A 21,456-nucleotide genomic window follows, 5' to 3' on the forward strand; every position below is an offset into this window, starting at 1 on the left:
CTACCCCTACCCCTATCCCTAACCCCCCAACCCTAACTCCCTAACCCTAACCCCCTAACCCTAACCCCACCATACCCCTACCCTACCCCTACCCCAACCCCAACCCTACCCCAACCCAACCCCAACCCTAACCCTAACCCAACCCTAACCCTAACCTAACCCAACCCCAACCCTTCCCTAACACTTCCCTACCCCGACCCCGACCAGACCTCGACCCCGACCCTACCCCTACCCCCTAACCCCAACCCTAACCCAACCCCTAACCCTACCCCTACCCCCAACCCTAACCCAACCCTAACCCTACCCTAACCCAACGCTAACCCCAACCCTAACCAAACCCTAACCCAACCCTTACCCAACACATCTCTTACTTAACCCTAACCCACCCCTACCCTAACCCTCCCCTCCCCCTCCCCCACCCCTAACCCCAACCTAACCCCAACCTAACCCCATCCCCAACCCCAACCCCCAACCCCAACCCCAACCCTAACACCAACCCTACCCCTAATCCCACCCATACCCCTACCCCTACCACTACCCCCTACCCCAACCCTACCCCTACCCCCAACCCTACCCCCAACCCAACCAAACAAAACCCTAACCCTACCCGAACCCTAACCCCAACCCTACCCCTACCCCCAACCGTACCCCCAACCCCAACCCCAACCCTAACCCTACCCCTAAACCAACCCTACCCCTACCCCCTAACCCCCTAACCCTAACCCCCTAACCGTAACCCCCTAACCCCCTAACCCTACCACTACCCCTACCCTACCCCACCCCACCCCCAACCCTAACCCAATCCTAACCCAAACCTAACCCTACCCCTCTAACCCTAACCCTCTAAGCCTCACCCAACCCTCACCCCCTAACCCTCACCCCGCCCCAACCCACCCCAACCCCACCCCACCCCAACCCCACCCCACCCCCTAACCCCAACCCTAAGCCCTAACCCCAACCCTAACCCCAAGTTTTCCCTCCACCCAGGGGCCGGGTACCTGGCGCCCTCCAGGGCGGCGGTTCAAAGACTCGTGCGGCCTTGCCCCGCCCGGGCGCGAGGATGGGAACGGTGTGGGTCCGCCTCGGCCCCCCGCGCCCCGCGATGGCGAGGCCTCCCGCCGGCGAGGCGTCGCATTGAGCCATGCGCCCGGCCAGAGCGTGCGCGGCGTTGCCTCGAGCCAAACGTGTTCTGTCAGCAAAAGGACGAGAGGCGACCCTCCCAGGGCTGGTCCCGGGGTTGGGGGCGGGGGCGCGTGGGGGGGAGGAGCGCCCGCTCTCTCCCTCCCCGCCTCCCGCCGCGCGAGAAACGCAGGGAGACCCGCCAAACCCGTACAACTCTTAGCGGTGGATCATTCGGCTCGTGCGTCGATGAAGAACGCAGCTAGCTGCGAGAATTAATGTGAATTGCAGGACACATTGATCATCGACACTTCGAACGCACTTGCGGCCCCGGGTTCCTTCCGGGGCTACGCCTGTCTGAGCGTCGCTCGAAGGTGAATCGCCCGCGGGTCCCGCCCCGTCCCATGCGCGTGGTGCGCGGCGGTGGCGCCGGCGGGCCGGGGCGCGGCTGGGGGCTCCGTCGCAGGCGCCCGCCCCGCCAGGCATCCAGCCGGGCGGCGGCGGCATGGCCTTCGTCCCCCCAAGTCCAGACCTGACGCCCCCGGGGCGTGGCCCACTCCAGGGAGCTCGTCCCACGTCGCGTTGCGGAGCCCCCGCCCTGCCCCGCCGGCCAGGCCGCGGTCTGTTCCCGGGTCCCGGGACGGCCTCGGCCGCCCGGTGGCGGCAGGGCCGGGGGCGGCGGCAGCCGGGGCGGCAACCGGTCAGGGGGAGCGCTCTCGCGCGGCTGTCTCTGCGCCCGGTGAGCTCTCGCTGGCCCTTGAAAATCCGGGGGAGAGGGTGTAAATCTCGCGCCGGGCCGTACCCATATCCGCAGCAGGTCTCCAAGGTGAATAGCCTCTGGCATGTTAGAACAATGTAGGTAAGGGAAGTCAGCAAGCCGGATCCGTAACCTCGGGATAAGGATTGGCTCTGAGGGCTGGGCCGGTCGGGCTGGGGCGCGAAGCGGGGCTGGGTGCGAGCCGTGGCTGAAAAAGGCGCCTCCTCCCCCCCGCCTGGGAAGTGCGGCGGCGACTCTGGACGCGAGCCGGGCCCTTCCTGTGGATCGCCCCAGCTGCGGCGGGCGTCGCCCCGCCCTCCTCCCTGGCTGGGAAGGGCGGGGCCGGCGTTCCGCCTCCGCCCGTGCCTAGCAGCTGACTTAGAACTGGTGCGGACCAGGGGAATCCGACTGTTTAATTAAAACAAAGCATCGCGAAGGCCCGCGGCGGGTGTTGACGCGATGTGATTTCTGCCCAGTGCTCTGAATGTCAAAGTGAAGAAATTCAATGAAGCGCGGGTAAACGGCGGGAGTAACTATGACTCTCTCGTAGTTACTGGGTGGTGCCTCAGTACAGATCCTCCGCCTCCTTGCGGCCCCGCCGGGCAATGGGCTTCTTCGGAAGTTCGGCTAAGTGAGCGATCGCACCACCCCATTTTAATACAGCAAGCATGGTGTACAATTCTCTGTGTACCGCAGAATGCCCCTACTTTCTGGCGAGGAAAGTTGCGGGAAAATCCCCCTCCCTGCAGTGGGAGAGGAGTGATTTCGGATGTGGCAGAATCCTCCATAAGTTGCGACTGCGATCGGTGGAAGTGCAGACGGAGGACCCCGATCGGACCCAATGTGTTGTCAGTGTCACTACAAGAGAGAAAACGGATGGCCCTGAAGGGCGACTTAGGACTGGGCTCCCTCGCCTGGGGGACCGTACAGAAGGCCCAGACACGATGGTGGGCTCAGGCCCCAGCCCGAATGGGCGAACGGACATGACAGTGGAGGATGAAAGGGCGGACAGAGTGGAAATGCGAGAGGAGCAGGTGGAACAGCAAAGTTCAGACCAAAAAGAGCAGGCTCTGACTCGAATTGTCTGGCTCCCACAAGTCAATCTGGAGTGTCCAGTGTGTGGCACGATCGTTGGTAAGCCGAGGGCGTTGGACCAGCTCTTGCGGGGAGTGCACGGAAACATTTCGGTTTTGTACGGCTGTGTAGCCTGCAAACGAACAAACGAAAAGGTGCACTCGATCCAAACTCATATCCCGAAGTGCAAAGGAGCCGGGCAGGAGACGAGAGTTGAAGGACAATTTCAGTGCGAGTCATGTAAAGAGACTTTTCGTACCAAAAGTGGCTTATCGCAACACAAGAGACACACACACCCAAGCGTTAGGAATGAGGAAAGGATAGAGGAGATGGGTCGGGAAAAGATCAGTCAGAGGGGGAAACGTAAGGCGTGTTGGACAGAGCAGGAGGCGGAGAAGCTTAGGTTGTTAGACACCAAGTATGCAGGGTGTCGGAACATCAACAAGAGGATTGAGGAAGAGCTGCAATCCAAAACAGCCAAGCAGATCGCGGAGAAGCGGAGGCTGTTAGCGAATGCTAGTGGCAAGCAGAAGGGGAAAGTAGGAGGGGGGTAGTGGAGGTCGGGGAGGCAGTGGAAGAGGAGGGGGGAGGAGAGATTGAGAAGGTAGAGGGTTTGAGGGAGGTTTATGAAAGAAAGTAAAGGAGATGTTGGAAGGGAACAGTGTACAGCAGGAGGGGATCGGAAGGGTTTTGCGCTGTTGGCTGCAGAAGCAGGGAGATCTAAGAGCTGAGGTGGATAAGGTTTCGGCAAGAGTATTGGAAGGATGGGGGAAGAAGTTGAGGGAGCGAAGGAAGGAGGAAGGGAGGAAGAAAGGGGAAAGGAAGGGTAGAAGAAGAGGGTGTAAGTGGATGAGGAAAAGGGCGATGAAGAAATACAGCTATAAACAAATGCAGCAGCTGTGGAGGAAGGATAGGTCTGCGGTGGCCACTTATGTTTTGGACGACCGCCGAAAGGTTAGGTGTGAGGTCCCTATAGAGGAGGTTAACAAGACGTTTAAGGAGAAGTGGGAGTCGGAAACGACTTTCGCTTGTTTAGGGGAGTTTCATCCAGGGGACCGAATCGACAATGTGGTCTTTCGGGATCTAGTCAAAAGAGAGGAAGTGGAGCAATGTCGTGATGCGATGAAGTCGAAGACGGGTCCGGGACCGGACGGCATCACGGTGAGGGATCTGAAAAAGCACGACCCTGATGGGCACAAGATGGCCGAATTATACAACCTGTGGCTTGTGACCGGCATAATACCGAAGGGGATGAAGGTGAATCGGTCCACGATCATCCCCAAAACCATGGAACAGCAGGAGCTGAAGTCTGTCGGCAACTGGAGACCCCTTACCATCGGATCGGTGGTGCTGCGGTTGTTTTCGAAGATTTTGGCCAGACGGTTGGGAACGGCGTGCTCGATAAGTCAGAGGCAGAGAGGCTTCATTGAGGCCGCAGGCTGCTCGGAGAACCTGTGGACCGTACAGCAATTGATCAAGCGAGCGAAGACGACCAAGAAAGAGCTGGGTCTCGTGCTCGTCGACATTGCCAAAGCTTTTGACTCAATCTCTCATGACCACATTGTCGAGGTCCTAAGGCGTAGAGGGATGGATGAGCATATCATCCAATTGGTGATAGAGTCCTATAGGGATGTGGAGATGACCATCGAGGTGGGAAAGGGAAGTACCCCTCGGATCAGGTTGTGGACAGGGGTGAAACAGGGGGATCCCTTATCCCCGTTGCTGTTTAACCTGGCCATCGACCCGTTGATAGGAAGGTTGGAGAGGTGAGGTGAGGGAGTGAAGGGGGAGAACTGGGAGTTGTGTGCACTGGCTTTTGCCGATGACTTGGCAATAGTCAGCGAGAGCTACGAAGGGATGAAAAGGAACCTACAGATAGTCGAAAAGTTTTGTCAGTTGTCTGGACTGCAAGTACAGTCGAGAAAATGTCATGGGTTTGCCATAAACCCGACGAAGGAGTCGTTTGTGGTTAATAACTGTGCTGCGTGGCAGATAAGTGGAGGGTTTATACATATGATCCAGCCAGGGGAGGCAGAAAAATATCTAGGGGCCAAAGTGGATCCTTGGGTGGGTCTGTGTAGATGGGAAGTGGAGAGCCAGGTAAAGAGTTGGTTAGGAAGGATCGGGAAGGCGACTTTGAAGCCGACCCAAAGGGTGGAATTTGTAAGGACGTATATGCTACCTCGTGTGATGTACCTGGGGGATCACCCGGGGGCGAAGAAAGGGGCTCTGAGGAAGGTAGATAGTGAGATTAGGAGGGAGGTGAAGAGATGGTTACATCTCCCGCCCAGCACATGTTCTAATTTTCTTTATGCGAGAAGGAAGGATGGGGGGTTGGGACTGCCCCATCTAGAGAAGACCATTCCTGTATTGCAATCCAAGCGACTCCAAAGAATAGCCGGTTCCTCCGATGATATGATTAGACGGATGGCTAGGAGTGTGGGTCTGGAGGAGGAGCTGAGAAAGGTGTGGGTGATGGCAGGAGGGAGAGTTGAAGATATACCAAGATTGACAGAGGATGGGACTGTGCAGAAGGAGGGAGAACAGAAACTAGTCAGTCCGATTAACTGGAAAGCAGAGGAGTTAGAGGGATGGAAGAGGTACCCTTGTCAGGGGAACAGTGTAGGTCATTTTCAGAATGACTCTATAAGTAATGATTGGCTGCTGACACCGGGCGAGTTAACCCAGAGAGAATACATCACCGCACTTAAGCTTCGGGTCAATGTTTATCCGACGCGAGAGTTCCTCGGCAGAGGGAACACCGCGGCTGCGAGAAATTGCAGGAACTGTCCTGCCCCGTCTGAGACGTGTTCACATATATTGGGACAGTGCCCGTCCGTACAAGAGGCCCGCATTTATCACCATAACAAACTGTGCCAACTGTTGGCGAGCGAGGCAAAGAGAGCGAACTGGACGGTGTATAACGAGCCCCACCTGAGAAACAAACAACGAGAACTCAGGAAACCCGACCTCATTTTTGTGCAGAAACATCGAGCGTTCGTCGTGGATGTGACCGTCAGATGGGAGTACTTGCCTGGAGGCTTGGAGAGGGCGGCCGAGGAGAAGGCAAAGTACTACCAGGACTTAGCCGGGGAAGTCGAGCGACTGACAGAGGCGAGAGATGTGAGTTTCCACGGCTTTGTGATGGGAGCACGAGGCAAATGGCCTGTTAAAAACCACGACATACTGTCCGCTCTTGGAGTGGCGAGATCCAGACAGCGGTGGCTTGCGAAGCTATTCAGTCGACGAACTTTAGCATACGCAGCCATGATGCTGAATACGTTTTGTGATCGGTAACATCTGAGAAGTTGGTCCATGCTTGCTGCTTAATTTTAAAGCATAGTTCCATTTTATTTCTCATTTTAATTAAAATTTGGATCTTATTTTTATAAAATAATTTTTAAATTCCAGTGGGTATTGAGAAAAATCTCGTAATGATTACTCCCTCATGGGTCTCTGGTACATTCCATCTGGTACCATAAGAGACTCATAGGAGCATGCGACGTCCTACCGAACTTGACTGACCTTAAATGTGGGCGGATGGGCCGCTGGGGTGCTGGTCACACCCCAACAACTCAAAACAGGCCCCCACCATTCGGTGATGAGTTTTCCAAATAGCCAAATGCCTCGTCATCTAATTAGTGACGCGCATGAATGGATGAACGAGATTCCCACTGTCCCTACCTACTATCTAGCGAAACCACAGCCAAGGGAACGGGCTTGGCAGAATCAGCAAGGAAAGAAGACCCTGTTGAGCTTGACTCTGTAGCAGAAATCAGAGTCAGAGAGACCACGGAGTGAAGGAAAAAGAGATTCTTCTTTATTTAACGCGCGTGCTTGAGGCTGGAATCGTTTCCAAAGAGCCAGAAGCCCCAAATCACAGTAATACATGACTTCTATAGATATGAAAGCAAGCAGTTTCCCCCTCCCCTTCTCTCACGGTTTCTAACTGCGAAGTCTATGAAAATGGGTAATAGGGCATGATTAGCAAAGAATGAGACCTTGATATGTATCCAAGCAATATGCAAGCCAAGCAGAGGACTGGAACATGATATGCCAGTGTCAGAGAGACCCAGTCCTGTTAATAATTTGGGGAATTTCCACATTGCTGTTTTTGCTATCTTATGCCAGCTCAGCAAGGACATTTCTGATTTTTGACATGGCTGCTACATTCCCCCCTTTAATGCATAATTTTATTACAATTATAGCATTAAATTACACAAGAAGTTGGCAATGCATAACACAGGATTACTATAGCACTTTTACTGTATATCTTGCTGAGCTATTAAAGCATAGCGGGCAGCTGTTTTAGTGGCCGAGGCAGTAAACTGATGTTTCAGGCAACGCATGAACCAGGGGATGCAGGAGCACAACAGCATTCCTACCACTATTACTGGCAATATCAGAATGAACAATGCTTTTAGCCATCTGAGGTCTGGAAGCCAAGAGGTCAACCAATCGAGCCAATCATGTTTTCCTATTGTTATATCTGCTACTATATTACGCAGATTATTGATCTGCGTATTTACAGCGTTGCTGTTATCAGTTAAATTAAAACAACAAAGCTTCTGGTGTGACTCACAACCCAGATGATGGAGAAGGAAAAGATAATCTATACCAGCTCTGTTTTCTAAGACGGCACCTCTTAGGTCACATAATTCTTTATTTAATAATGACAATGCTCGTGAGGTGGCATTTATGCTTTTGGCTAAGCTACAGGCTAACCTGTTAATCTCCAGACCATCGGCCAAGGCTAGGCCCGGCACTCCAACCAGAGATACTGCTAATGCTAGTTTATCTGAATCAGAGTACAGACTCACATGACTAGTACAGCTCTCAGTCAGCTGGAGCGCCTGGGGCTGTCGTTGGCGAATTTTCTCAGGCCATGGGGGAAGGACTGGTACCAGACGGCTAAGGCAACATGGGTGGTTATCAGACAAATTGGCAGGGATGAATGACCAGGTACGGGAACCACAGGTCCAAAACCATCCATGAGGCAGAAGTATATGTGCATAATTAAAGGATATGTTTTGAATTTCATTACAGTGGAAGGGGGGTCCAGGGATAGCTTTACATTTTCCAGAAGATTTCTGACAATTAATCATACGAGCACAAGTGGCATTTATACCAGCTACAATGGGAGTGTGTAAAGTAAATTCAGTAGGAGGCAGAGTTTTTGTAACTGCGCCCCAGTTTGCATTTTGGGAATAAGTCAAATTTATATGATAATGGCTCAACATAGTATCATTTTGAATCCCATCGGGATGCCTACAAACGGGTATTAAACAGGAACTAATGAGTCTATTGGCTGGTATATCTTCTGGCAAACAAAAATGCTTTACTCCAGTGATATTAGCTAAGTGAAGCCAATAATTATCGGCAAACCTTAAGGGCATACTCCCCTCTCCCAAAGCAGGCCCCCCTTTAGCGCACAATACTGAGGAGGTGCAACCTATCACTACTAACATCGCAACATACATGTTTAATCTTCTTTGGGATCTGACCGTACGCAGGGCAGCCATTTACCCGGCAAGCTGCAGTAGGGTCTAGTCCTGCTCTTCAATTCTCCAGCTGCAGGTCTGACCGTACGCAAAGGGAACAATTTCCTGGTATGTCCCCAGTAAGGTCTAGCCTGAGTCTTCTTTTACTGCTTTTTCTTTTTCAATACAACTTTTAAAGGATTGTCAGGATTTCTGTTTGCAATCCACTCCCCCCCTTTTGCTCTCTTGACTCGCGTCCAATGTATCCAAGGTTTAACTCCAGCTACTTTTACAGCTGTAGGGGTGGAAAGTATAACAGTATTTGGTCCTTTCCATCTGGGAGTTAAAGGGTCATTTTTCCAATCTTTGACCCACACTTCGTCTCCCGGCTCAGTAATAGGAATTGGGGGTCTATTTTCCAAAATATACCGACGCTGGGCTTGAAGAACTTTGCCCAGTGCCTGAACCTCTTGGGTTAAACTAACATTGGCCAATTCTTGCAGGTCTCCCTTTAATCCTACTAAGATTTGGGGAGGCCTGCCATACATTAATTCAAAGGGAGACAGACCAGTAGTTTTGTGTGGAGTGCATCGAATTCTGAACAGAGCTAAGGGCAGCATCTCTATCCATTTTCGCTGAGTTTCCTGACACAGCTTGGCTAAGTGGGTCTTGAGGGTCCGATTCATCCTTTCCACTTGTCCAGAACTTTGCGGACGATACGCACAATGAAGCTTCCACTGAATGCCTAATAAATGGTTAACTCCTTGCAACACCTTGTCAACAAATGCAGGGCCGTTATCGGATCCAATAAATAGGGGTAATCCGTGTCTCGGAATTATGTCTCTCATTAAGGCTTTTATAACTTCACGTGCTTTCTCAGTTCGGGTAGGATAGGCTTCTACCCATCTTGTATAAGAGCACACAAAAACTAGTAGATAACGATAATGGCCTACCCTAGGCATTTCAGTAAAGTCAACAACTAGGGCCTCAAAAGTTAGAGTGCCAAGTTGCTGAATGCCGGGAGGGGGTCTCTTCCCTTGTCTGGGGTTATTTCTGGAGCATTCTACGCATCGCATAGATGCTAAATTGGCATAACTGTGTAGTTCATTGATGTAGACCTGCTTTTGTAGTAGTGCTGCCAGGGCACTTTTTCCCAGATGGGTAGCTTTATGTGCAGTCTGGACAATACTCCAAGCTAGCCGTTGTGGCACATAGATTCGTCCATTTGGCAGTTCCCACCACTTCTGGGCTATTTTCTTAGCTTGCAGGGTCTCAACAGCCATTTGATCCTCTTCTGGAGTGTAGGTTGGACGCACATCTGTCAAGTTAACTTGGAACAACGGGGCTTCCGAGATTGTCATCTCAATTTTTTCTCTATCGTGCTCGTCTCTGAGGGCAACTTGCTTGGCTACGTGATCTGCCCATCGATTGCCTTCTGCCACCTCACTTGTTCCCTTTTGATGCCCTCGGCAATGTATTACTGCCACACGTTTGGGGTGCCATACGACATCCAATAGAGCCGATATTTCTGTTATATTTTTGATACCTTGTCCGGTGGAGTTTATTAATCCTTTCTCAAGGTACAATGCTCCATGGGCATGGAGGGTGGTGAAGGCATACTTAGAGTCCATATAAATATTGACCGTGAGTCCAGCAGCCAACGTGAGGGCTCGAATTAGGGCAATTAATTCTGCCTTTTGGGCTGAAGTTCCCACAGACAGAGGATTGGCCTCGATAACCTTGTCTTTAGTTACTACTGCATAGCCGGCGTATCTTTTCCCATCTCGGACAAAACTGCTTCCATCAGTAAAGTAGGTGACGTCTGGGTGAGGCCAGGGGCTATCACGCAAGTCTGGACGACTAGAATAAACTTCATCCATACTTTTGATGCAATCGTGCTCAGGCTGACCTCCTGGTTCTATTGGCAGCAGCGTGGCCGGATTTAAGTTGGATGACACTTCTAACTTGATACGTGGATTTTCACAGAGCATAGCTTGGTACTTGGTCATGCGCTCGTTGGTGAACCAATAATTTCCTTTATACTCCATTAGCGTGAGTACTGCATGTGGAACCTGGACGGTTAGTTCTTGTCCCATTGACAACTTATCTGCCTCTTTAACCAGGAGGGCGGTTGCGGCAATGGCTCTCAGGCAAGCTGGCCAGCCTTTGGCAACTACATCTAACTGCTTGGATAAATATGCAACAGGTCTCTGCCATGACCCAAGTTGCTGTGTCAGCACCCCTACAGCTACATTGTCTCGTTCATGGACATACAACAGGAAAGGCTTAGCCACATCAGGAAGTCCTAGAGCGGGCGCTTGGAGTAATGCTTTCTTAATATCTATGAAAGCTTGTTTTTGTGGCTCTCCCCACTGAAACGGAGCTGCCTCTGAACCTTTGGTAGCTTCATACAGAGGCTTACTCATTACAGCAAAGTTGGGAATCCAGATTCTACAAAACCCTGCAGCCCCAAGGAACTCCCACACCTGCTTCCTAGTAGTTGGCTCTGGCAGGGCACACACAGTCTCTTTCCGTTCAGGACCCAATTCTCGCTGATGTTGAGATACTATGAACCCTAGATATCGTACCTGGGTTTTACAAAGTCGTGCCTTTTTCCGAGATACTTTATATCCTCGTTCCCACAGGAGTTGCAACAGTTCTTGGGTGCTTTGCCAGCATTCGAGTCTTGATGATGCTGCTAAGAGCAAATCATCCACGTACTGCAACAGAACTCTTTTCCCGGGTTCGGAATGAAAATTTTGGAGGTCTTGACTTAGGGCTGTCCCGAATAATGTGGGGGAGTTTTTGAAACCTTGGGGAAGACGGCCCCAGGTCAGTTGGGTCTTCCTCCCAGTCATGTGATCTTCCCATTGAAAGGCGAAAATAGCTTGGCTCTTAGGTGCCAGTCAGATACAGAAAAAGGCATCTTTTAAGTCTAAGGTAGTAAAGTGAGTTGCTTTAGATGGAATCAATCCCAACAAGACATAAGGGTTCGGGACCACCGGATGTATCGTCACGGTTGCTTGGTTGACCAGTCTGAGATCTTGCACTGGACGGTAATCTTCTGTGCTGCTGGGTTTCTTGATTGGCAGAAGGGGGGTATTCCATGGAGACTGACATTCTCGAAGGATACCATATTGTAACAGACGGTTTAGGTGCTTCTGAATTCCTAGCACCGCTCGGCGCGGCAGTGGATACTGACGTACGTGCACTGGTATTGCTCCTGGTTTTAATTCAACTACAACAGGGGGCACACATCTTGCCATTCCTGGTGGATTATCTTCAGCCCACACTCCAGGCACATGGAAAGCCTGCCATGGCTCTTCATCAAGTACTGGCATGGTCCACTGTAGCCTCCACTCTTCTTCCTGTGGATATGTGAGTGACAGGAGCTTACCTTCCTGGGGCCTGCGGAAGGCGACAGCCGTTGTTCCATCTTCTTCAAAGGATATTTGGGCCCTCAGCTTTGACAACAAATCACGTCCCAATCACGTCCCAACAAAGTTTTCAATTCCTACTTTGGCTCAGTCTTCTCCCAAAAGAGGGTCTATGACCCCCCTGGCAAAGGCGAAGTACAGGCTGAAGGGGCAGGATTGCAGCTTGAGATCGACAGGCATATGGTCAAGGAACACCTCATTACTTTGAATGAGTTCAAATCTCCAGGGCCAGATGAACTGCATCCTAGAGTAATAAAGGAACTGGCAGAAGAACTCTCAGAACCGCTGTCTATTCTCTTTGAGAAATCATGGAGGACCGGGGAAGTGCCAGATGACTGGAGGAGGGCTAACGTTGTCCCTATCTTCAAAAAGGGTAAAAAGGAGGAACCTGGGAACTACAGACCAGTCAGTCTGACATCAATCCCTGGGAAAATTCTGGAGCAGATCATAAAGCAATCCATCTGGAAGCACCTTGACAACAATGCCGTGATTACTCGAAGCCAACATGGATTTGTCAAAAACAAGTCCTGCCAGACAAATCTGATCTCATTTTTTGATCAAGTCACCTCCCTTGTAGACCGTGGGAATGCTGTAGACATCATATACCTCGACTTCAGCAAAGCTTTCGACAAAGTGCCCCATGATATCCTGATGAGCAAACTTGCTCGAAGTGGGCTAGATGAAACAACGATCATGTGGATCCACAGTTGGCTACAGAATCGGACTCAAAGAGTGCTTATCAATGGGACCTTCTCAAGCTGGGGAGAGGTAACAAGTGGGGTACCGCAGGGCTCAGTCCTGGGCCCAGTGCTCTTCAACATTTTTATTAATGACTTGGAGGAGGAGGTGCAGGGAATGCTGATCAAATTTGCAGATGACACAAAATTGGGCGGGATAGCTAATACTTTGGAAGACAGAAACAAAATTCAAAGTGATCTGGATAGACTGGAGTGCTGGGCAGAAAACAACAGAATGGCATTTAATAGGGACAAATGCCAAGTTCTGCACCTAGGAAAAAGAAACCAAATGCACAGTTACAAGATGGGGGATACGTGGCTCAACCACACTACGAGCAAGAAGGATCTTGGAATTGTCGTCGATCACAAGCTGAATATGAGCCAACAATGTGATGTGGCTGCAAAAAAGGCAAATGCTATTTTGGGCTGCATTAATAGAAGCATCGCTTCCAAATCCCGGGAAGTACTAGTTCCCCTCTACTCAGCACTGGTTAGGCCTCATCTGGAGTACTGTGTCCAGTTCTGGGCACCACACTTTAAGAAGGATGCAGACAAGCTGGAGAGGGTTCAAAGGAGGGCAACAAAGATGATCAGGGGACTGGAAACAAAGCCCTATGAAGAGAGACTGAAAGAACTGGGCATGTTTAGCCTTGAGAAGAGAAGACTGAGGGGAGATATGATAGCACTCTTCAAGTACTTGAAAGGTTGTCACAGAGAAGAAGGCCAGGATCTCTTCTTGATCATCCCAGAGTGCAGGACACGGAATAATGGGCTCAAGTTACAGGAAGCCAGATTCCGGCTGAACATCAGGAAAAACTTCCTGAGTGTCAGAGCAATACGGCAATGGAACCAATTACCTGGGGAGGTGGTGGGCTCTCCCACACTGGAGGCCTTTAAGTCGAGGCTGGACAGCCATTTGTCAGGGATGCTCTGACTTGGATTCCTGCATTGAGCAGGGGGTTGGACTCGATGGCCTTGTAGGCCCCTTCCAACCCTACTATTCTATGATTCTATGATTCTATGGCATAGGGCATTCAGGTAAATATAAAAACTGATGTTCTACTACGTGGCTTCCAAGCCGACAAGTCCGTTGCTGCAGCAAATGCTTTTCTTCTACTGCACCAGTTGCCCCAATCACCTGCACTTTTTGATGGGTGAGGGTGTTGCAGAACCCAGAGTCAGAGAGACCACGGAGTGAAGGAAAAAGAGATTCTTTATTTAACGCGCGGGCTTAAGGCTGGAATCGTTTCCAAAGAGCCAGAAGCCCCGATTTACATTAGCACATTGGTTTTATAGACATTGTGACACATATGAAACGGCTCCTCCTCCCCCTCCCGCATGGGGTTGCAATCCTCAACATTTCTTCTCTTAGCACTATTGTTTATAATACAAGAACTGGGTTATAGGGTAGCCATGATAAGGAGAGAACAGAAGAGAACAGCAGAGAACAAGATATACAATTGTATGACCTTTGACAAGATAAGGAATTCCTGTGTCTCGTCAGCTTACAACAATATATTCAAGGGAGAAAGAGCTCAGCAAGAACATGAAGCATGAGACTGCATGAGGCTACTTAGTCTGACCCCTGATATGGCTGCTACATTCCCCCCTTAAATGCATAATTTCATTACAATTATAGCATTTCTGATAACCATACAAAGCTTTTTGTGACATACATATTACTTAGCCTCTTGTTGGGCTATTAGAGCGTAGAGGGCAGCAGTTTTACTAGCTGAGACATAAACTAGATTGGTTAAACAGCGCATAAGACAAGGAACGCAGAGACATAACAGTATCTTTATGAACAACACTGGTAGAATTAGGATGAACAATGCTTTCAAGCCAGCTAAGATCTGGAAGCCAAGGGGTTAACTAATTTAGCTAATTGTTTTGTCTTACTGTTTTGTAAGCTACTATATTGTGCAGTTTGTTGATTTGTTTATTTACAGCATTGCCATTATCAGTTAAGTTAAAACAACAGAGCTTTTGGTGTGTCTTACAACTTAAATGATGAAGAAGGAAGAGGTAATCTATACCAGCTCTGTTTTCTAGAACTGCACCTCTTAGATCACGCAACTCTTTATTTAACAATGACAATGCTCGTGAGGTGGCATTTATGCTTTTGGCTAAGCTGCAAGCTAACCGGTTGATTTCCAGACCATCAGCCAAGGCTAAACCTGGAACCTTAACCAGTGACATTGCTAAGGCCAATTTTTCTGAGTCAGAATATAACTGCACATGACTATTACAATTTTTAGTTAGTTGGAGTGCTCGAGGCTGCCGTTGACGGATTTTCTCGGGCTACAGGGGAAGAATTGGCACCAGTTCAATTGGCGGCTGAGGCAACATGGGTGGTTATCAGACAAGTTGGCAGGAATGAATGACCAAGTGCGGGAATTACATGTCTAAAACCATCCATGAGGCAAAAGTATGTGGGCATCATTAAAAGATACGTTTTGAGTTTTATTACAGTGGAAGGGGGCCAGGGATAGCTTTGTATTTTCTGGAAAAAAAATTGACAATTAAGCATTTGTGCACACGTAGCATTTGTTTCAGCAATGATGGGGGTGCGTAGAGTGAACTCTGTAGGGGGTAGGATCTTTGCAACCACGCCCCAATTAGCATTTTGGGAATAAGTTAAACTTACACCATAAACTTTTAACATGGTATCTTTTTGAATATTCCCAGGATGTCTACAGACAGGTATTAGGCAAGAGCTAATAAGCCTGTTTGCAGGTATACCTCTTGGCAAACAAAAATGTTTTACTCTCGTGATGTTAGCCAGGTGAAGCCAGTAATTATCAGCAAATCACTGGGACAAACTTTCTCTTTCAGGGGCTGGCCCCTCTTTTTGCACCTTATTAAGGAAACACAATGCAACACTACTAACACTACAACACGCATGTTTGATCTTCTTTGGGATCTGACCGTACGCTGGGCAGCTATTCACCTGGCAAGCTGCAGTAGGGTCTAGTCCCCTTCTTCAATTCTCCAGTTGCAGGTCTGACCGTACGCAGGGGGACAGTTTCCCGGTGTGTCCACAGTAAGGTCTAGCCTGAGTCTTCTTACTGCTTTTTCAGAATGATTTTTAAAGGATTTTTAGGATTTCTGTTTACAGTCTACTCTCCCCCTCTCGCTCTCTTGACTCGTGTCCAATGTATCCAGGGTTTAACTCCAGCTGCTTTCATAGCTGTGGGGGTGGAAAGTATGACAGTTTTCAGTCTTCTCTATCTGGGAGTCAAAGGGTTATTTTTCCCTCTTTAACTCATACTTTAACTCTTGGTTGGAAAGGATGAACTTCTGTGATGGGAATTGGGGGCTTATTTTCTAAGACAAAGCGACGCTGGGCTTGAAGACCTTTGTTTAGTGTTTGGACTTCTTGTTGCTTGCTTTTGATGCTGCTCCAGTGTCAATTATGAAGTCAATGTCACGGCCCCTCACAGTCAATGTCACAGCCCCTCTCAAGCTGTCTCCCTCTTCGCCCATTCTGGCCCCTTTGGTTTTCTCCTTTGTGTATTTGATTTATTTTATTTGGGCATTCATGCCACTAATGTCCATCTTGTCCACACTGGGCACACTGGTTCTTTTTTAAGAATCTTCTGCCTCTGCCGGGTCTTCTTCTTTTCTTCTTTCATCTATGTTTTCTTGGGCCTTTGGGTTGAGGGGGGTGTACTGGCGATAGGCATTTGAAAGATGCTCCAAGTACGCTCTGGGGCCTTGGTGGCACCTTGCAGCACTTTAGACACTTTGGTCATATTAATTGACTTCTTTATACCTGCCTTTCATGGCTTCTAACAGCAGGGTTTGATACTGGGTGAGGCGCTCTAGCCCCACTTGTGTTTTGGGATTCCAGCAGGGGGGGGTTACTTACAAGGAGACTTTATTGGGTAACTTACAGCACACAGGCGTACTTAATTTTTGGATCAGACAGCTTCTCTGAACCACGAGCTATTGCACTAAATGGGTTTTTATACTATACATGTTACCCATGAGGCAGCACAACACTAGCAAGCATTTTTAGCATAGGCTAGAAGTGTTTGGTTCTCAGGCACAGCTTCCTGTAAACAACTTCGCTTCTTAAAGTGCTTGATAACACTTTTATTTATTAGTATGGGAAGACAAATTTTTTCTTTCTTTTGCTTTCTTTTTCTTTGCTGATCTGCCTGTATTGCAGATCATGTTTCAAACTTTTTATATAAAACTTTCTGCTCCATGCACCAGCCTTGTCTCTTTATTTGTCTTTTTCAAGTTAAACTTACTTAAACTTTTCTGCCTTACACTAGTCCCACTGACACACATTTGGGATAGGCTCTTCTTCTCTTTCTAGTTACATTTTCTTCATTTTAAAGAACTATTACATTATTGTGGCTACTTTACCCCAGGTAATAAGCTCCAGGCACAATCAGCTGCTTTTAATTTACCCTGGGGGCAACTATGGCCACGCTTCTTTTTTATAAATGTTTTTTCTTTGCCTCTTGCCTTTTCTTTCTTTTTTTTTTTCTTCTCTTCTCTATCTGTCTGCTACTTTCTCTATTTCCTTCTTTTCTACTTGCTTTTGTCTTTCTTTTCTTGTCATCTATTGGGAACCACACTTAGTATCATTTGGAGTTGCAACTAACACTAATCTGCAAATATCACATATATTTTATGATATTTAAGAAATCATAAAATATACACAACAAACTTTTTCTGCAATTTAACACAATGAATGGAAAACACTTCTTGCATGGTAAGGCATGATGGAGCAGATCCAGCAATCATACTGGTCTTCTGGCTGAAAGCTCAGGGCTCATTAAAATCAAGGGACGGGCATACCCACACACGCAGAGTTCTAGGTCACCATTTTTGCATCGGCAACTCTATGCTGCATGAGTTCTGGCAGAAGGAAATCTAAAAGTCACAGATCAAACTCAGCCTGCTGTACACTGAGCTGACTACAAACACAGACACATGGTCCACAGCGATGAGAGTTCAAGTTTATCAAAAGCTTCACAGCACTGTCCATGGCAAGTCTTTGACAATTTAAAATTTTAGTTCATGTGCAGAGTGTCTCTAAAAAGCCCAGATGATGATGGAGGCAAACAGAGAAGGCTCTGGGCAATGAAGATGCGATGTTTCCAGCAAAGGCTCTCCACTTTTGCATCAGTTTAAAAAGGGAAAGTGTGGCCCTACACCCCTTCTGACAGACAAGGGCCTTTAACTTTTTAGCAAGGCTTCTGTTTAAACAGAGCGGCACAGCTCAGCTCTCTAGCCGTGACGCTTTAACTTGGGCAACTCCTCTGTAAATTTTATTTTATTTCTGTCAGGTTCTCTCACAGACATTTTAAAAACTTACTCTTTTTTTTTTCTCTTCTAACCTGGTACACGAAAGCACTGAAACACTGAGTGCCAAAACTCAGGACGCTGGGGGGTGATGGGCATTGCTTTATACTTGCATTTTTCAGGCAGCCATTAATGTTCGGGGAGGCGGTGGGGTGATTTGCAGGACTTCAAAGGCAAGCTTCTCAGTTTGTTTGTATTTGTAAATCCCAAGCTCAAAACAGGACACAATGAGGTACAGGGCCACCAAATTCTTGCTTTGGCACGGGCAACAAATAACTCGGGTTAGCTTTCTTCGCTGGGGTCTCAAACAGGAAAACAGTCTTAATTTAAAGTTGTAACATCACTGACAGCGTCAGCCAGCCAGCTACACAGATCTCATTGTTTTTTAAGACAGTTGCTCCAATATTTTCTTCTCAATCAGGTTGGGTCTTTCAGCTTACACAGTTTATTGCAGCTTTCAGGAGCATGGCAGTAGCGTGATTTTGGCTTGGCCAGGAACATGCTGTCTGGTTTCTCGGTCTCTTTAGCACACACACTTAGGCAGTGTAACACTGGATACTCAAATCAGTGAGATTTCTTCATTGCAGGGAATCCCACGGCAAAAGCTTAATGGTTACGCTCTTCAGAAATCATATAGCTGATGGTCAGTAGCTACAGGCTCTATGCAATTTTAACACAGTTCAAAGCTAAACACGGTTACCTTGACAGAGATCTTCAACGTGGTCTTTCCGCTTCATTCTGCTTTGGGACAGTCTTATGGCACACTTTTCACTCGAAGAGGGGTCTAGCCTGTGCTCTGGGGGCTGATTCTTCACCTTTATTTTCTATTTTGCCTTTATCTTCTGGGTCTTCATTTTCAGTTTCCATTTCTTAGGGATTTCATCTCAATTAGGCGAGGTGATGATGTTGCACAACTCAGAACGTTGTGGGCAATTTTCCTGCCCCCCCTCTCTCGGCGCGCTAGGCTAACAGCTACTTCTTCGGCCTTACACTCTCACGCTCCCACGCTTTGTTAAAAGCCAGACTGTCCTGCAACATTTTTCTAATTAACAGCCTCAGATCAGCCTGAGATTAACAGACCTTGAGCTTTTTGCTGTTTTCTCTCTCTATTCTGAATCTTTTTTAAAAAAAACCTTTTTCCTTCTTTGTTTGACATACATCTCAAGGGGGTGCAAGGTTTGCTTCCCCTACCACCCATAGCCTCCCTCCTAAATTGAAGACAGACACAATTAGGGAATGGGAATTGGTCAGTGAGTAAGGGGTCTCACTGGCCGACACAAGAGGATTTTTCACACCACGCACTTTGCTACTGGCCTGGGCACCCGGATGGTCAACGGTATGCGTCAGAAACCGCAGTAGCCACTCACACAATCATCATTCTCTCCACTGCATCCATATGTCCCTGCCACCCACTTTTCCCACTTTTCACCAGAGCGGAAAGCGGCTTCCCCAGCTTCCTCAGCTTCCTACTGAGTACTGGCGTGCTAGGTACTGGCGCCCACTCGGGGGTGTGATCAGGCCCCCCTTCTACCCGCAAGGAGTAGGTTCTTTTGTATACGTATACCACCAACACTGACCTTCTTCATAAGGCGGGGCCCTCTTTTTTTCTGCCCAGTGGCCTTTCTCCCTAAAGGCGGGGCCCTCTTTTTCCCATATACTTGCCTTTCTCCTGAAGGCTTCCAATGTGGGTTTCAACTCAATTGCAGCTGCGATATAGGCAGGGCTCAAGTTCCTTCCTCCGCTTCCCAAGGTTCTCTTGCTGCTCGCTGCCGTTTGGGCGATCCCGGTGCAGGCTTTCTCCCATTCACTCGACAAAAAGGTCGGTGGCGCCAAGAAAGGGAGGCATGCGCCGAGCTCGTCTTCCCGGTGCGGCGATCAAGAGCAGGCAACTGCCACCTGTCTGGCTCAGAGCCTGCCACATCTGAGTCACGGCACCATTTATGTTGCAGAACCCAGAGTCAGAGAGACCACGGAGTGAAGGAAAAAGAGATTCTTTATTTAACGCGCGGGCTTAAGGCTGGAATCGTTTCCAAAGAGCCAGAAGCCCCGATTTACATTAGCACATTGGTTTTATAGACATTGTGACACATATGAAACGGCTCCTCCTCCCCCTCCCGCATGGGGTTGCAATCCTCAACATTTCTTCTCTTAGCACTATTGTTTATAATACAAGAACTGGGTTATAGGGTAGCCATGATAAGCAGAGAACAGAAGAGAACAGCAGAGAACAAGATATACAATTGTATGACCTTTGACAAGACAAGGAATTCCTGTGTCTCGTCAGCTTACAACAATATATTCAAGGGAGAAAGAGCTCAGCAAGAACATGAAGCATGAGACTGCATGAGGCTACTTAGTCTGACCCCCGATATGGCTGCTACACTTCTATCCAACTTCTCAATTCTGCAGCCTCTTTTATTAATGCTGACTGAGGTGTAAGAGGGGACTCTCCCGATCCTGCAGAGATGGAAGCCTCAGCAGGCAATATCTGAGAGTTGAGGACTGTAGCTGAAATCGGCGAATTACTGCCCGTGGGGCTTGAAACTGATGGCGTCAATTCCAAGTCGAGGCGCGGGGCAGTGCCTCCGGAAGGGGAGGATGGCAGGGGCTCAGGATTTCGATGAGGCGGTCTTACAGTAACATGGGCCCGGGGTGGAAGCGGGGCATAAGCGGGTGGAAATGCCGTTAGCTCTGACAGATCTTCACCCGGGGCTTCTAACACTGGCTGTAGTTTCTTGGCTAATTTTTCTTTTCTGAGCACCAAAACTTTTGCTTGGTATTCTAGGCATTTCTTTAGCCACGGAGGAGAAACACGGACTATGGAATCCCACGAGTCTATGTAGGGAAATTGATCAGGGTGCCCAGGGTTCCCAACTATGATGGCGTATACACGACTGATTTTGCTGGGCTCCAAAGAGCCTCCAGTAGGCCATCCTACACCAAAAGATGGCCACTCTATTTCACATAAAGTTCCCAACCGTTGAGGATTCATGGGGGGGTCCCCATAATCTCCACTAAAACCTTTCTTAAAATTTGCTAACATACATCCCAAGGGGGTGCAAGGTTTGCTTCCCACGCCACCCATAGCCTCCCTCCTAAATTGAAGACAGACACAATTAGGGAATGGGATTGGTCAGTGAGTAAGGGGTCTCACTGGCCGACACAAGAGGATTTTGCACACCACGCACTTTGCTACTGGCCTGGGCACCCGGACGGTCAATGGTATGCTTCAGAAACCGCAGTCGCCACTCACACAATCATCAATCTCTCCACTACATCCATATGTCCCTGCCACCCACTTTTCCCACTTTTTACCAGAGCGGAAAACGGCTTCCCCAGCTTCCTCCTGAGTACTGGCGTGCTAGGTACTGGCGCCCACCCGGGGGTGTGATCAGGCCCCCCTTCTACCCGCAAGGAGTAGGTTCTTTTGTATACGTATACCACCAACACTGACCTTTTTCATAAGGCGGGGCCCTCTTTATCCCATATACTTGCCTTTCTCCTGAAGGCTTCCAATGTGGATTTCACAG

At 48.9% G+C, this 21,456-nt stretch overlaps 1 non-coding gene across 1 annotated transcript; it reads left to right on the forward strand.

Moving 5' to 3' along the window:
• The first annotated feature begins 1,333 nt into the window (after positions 1 to 1,333).
• LOC146345424 (5.8S ribosomal RNA) lies at positions 1,334 to 1,486 on the forward strand. The gene has a single exon (XR_014791857.1). It is a non-coding gene; the product is annotated as a 5.8S ribosomal RNA (ribosomal RNA).
• The last annotated feature ends 19,970 nt before the right edge of the window (positions 1,487 to 21,456 follow it).

The sequence above is a fragment of the Heloderma suspectum genome, chromosome 4 (genome assembly GCF_057233095.1).
Source record: "Heloderma suspectum isolate Gila_16-S chromosome 4, 16-S_ref, whole genome shotgun sequence".
Taxonomy (NCBI): Eukaryota; Metazoa; Chordata; class Lepidosauria; order Squamata; family Helodermatidae; genus Heloderma; species Heloderma suspectum.